This window comes from Chionomys nivalis, chromosome 1 (genome assembly GCF_950005125.1).
Source record: "Chionomys nivalis chromosome 1, mChiNiv1.1, whole genome shotgun sequence".
NCBI lineage: Eukaryota > Metazoa > Chordata > Mammalia > Rodentia > Cricetidae > Chionomys > Chionomys nivalis.
In genome coordinates, this window is record NC_080086.1 from 36,089,876 (window position 1) to 36,091,834 (window position 1,959).

Consider the following 1,959-nt stretch of genomic DNA (forward strand, 5'->3'; position numbering starts at 1 on the left):
TGGAGAGGTGTTGGCAGATGGAGCAGTGGGGGGGAGAAACCTTGCACCTGCTCATCCCCCACACTGCTGCTGCTTCTCCCACCCCCACCCCTTGTTCCTTCTCCAGAGCTCTTTAAGTCCCCTTTCCTTCCCCTCTTCCCTTCTCCTTCATCTTCCCTCTTTAGGGGTCTCAGTTATTTATTACATAGATAGGAGTATGATGTTGAAGACAGACCTTGCTCTTTTTTTGCGTTTGTTTGTGTGGTATAAATGTGCGCATGCATGTGTGTGCACATGTGGAGGACAGAGGTTGCTGTGCTGTGACTTCCTCTATTGTTCTCTGCTTTTTTTTTTTTTTTGAGTCAGGGTCTCTCACTGAATCTTCCTGTCTCTCCCTCCACCAGCACCAGAGTTAGACTCATGCCATCACACCTTGGTGCTGGGGATCTGGACTCATGTCCCTATACTTGCTCAGCAACACTTTCCTTGCTGACCCGTCTCCCCGTGTTTTCTCCCCGTGACCCTTCCTTTTGATCAGCACCCTTAATCATTTGCTCCCCTACTTCCTTCCCACAGATAGCCACCAGGAAACTTCACTGCACGCCCTTCTGGAATGTTCTTTCCATTTGCATATATCCCTATATTCCTAGAAACATGAAGGTGCCAAGGGATGGGATAGTTTATCTTCTTGATCAACTTGACTCAATTGAGAGTCACCTAGGAGACAGAGCAGTTCCTTTGGGAATTTCCAGAAAGGCTTAACTAAGGAAGGAAAATCCACCTGAATACAGGTTGTACTGGACCATGAGCTGGGGTCTCCTGTTGAATGAGAGGAACACAGTTGGCTGAGCACCAGCCTCCATCTCTCTCCTTCCTGTGAATGCAATGTGACCAGCTGCTGCACACTCATGCAGCCATACCCCCCACCATGCTTGTTGTACCCTCACACCACAAGCCTGAACGAACCCCTCAGTTTTTAAATTGCATTGTAGAGGCCTCCATTTGTTGTCTCAGCACTAAGAAAAGTCACCGATACAGGAATCACTTGTTTTGGTTCATACTTCCAGAAGCTTCAGTCTGTCATTGTGGCAGAGCAACTTGCATCCTTGTGACCAGGAAGGAGAGAGAGAGAGAGAGAGAGAGAGAGAGAGAGAGAGAGAGAGAGAGAGAGAGAGATCCAGAGGAAGTAATAAAGAAGGAAGGAAGGAAGAAAGGAAGGAAGAAAGGACTTGGATTTTCTCCTTCTTCCTCCTTTATCTCATTCTGGTCCCCAATCCATGGACGATGTGATTGTTCCACCCTAGCTGATCTCTCTGGAAACATCTGACACATCTAGGGTCATCTCTCCTGCCCCCCAAACCCTGTCCTGAAAGGCCCCGGGACTGCCTGCCAAAGCGCTTGATCCACCTGCAGCTGCCTCTCACTCTGGAGCTCTGGACAAGTCTTTGTTGAGGTCTCACCATGAAGCTCCAGGGAAATTGGGATCTGTGAATACCAGAAAGCCAGTCCAATCCGAGCTCCCCCGGGGCCTGCTAAGCAGAGCTGGAGCCAGAGCTGATATGGAGACAAGTGTCCAGCCCGGGACTCCGGCCAAACCCCACAGATGGCCGCTGGCCGCAGAATCAGGCTCTGGAGGGAGGCCCAGCTGCAAAATGCTCCCTCTATCTCCATGCAGGACAGAGCAGGGGTTTGGAGACCTCTGCAAAGGGGCTGAGAGGGGCTGAAGCAGGAGACACAGGCTTGAGAGCATCTTCCCTGGGAGTTCAGTTTGAAACTGGAAAAAGACTCCATCTCTGAAGTCTTTCTTGAGATGTCAGAGAAGGAGGCAGGGGCAGGGGTTCAAGGTGAAATAAATGCCATAAACTCTCCTCTGTCACGTCATGGATCCCCTCCCCTCTCCCAACCTTTTCCCTCCAGGTCCTAGGCATGCCCTGGATGTGCCCAACCCTCTCCTACCTCAGCGCTTTTGCACAGGCAGCC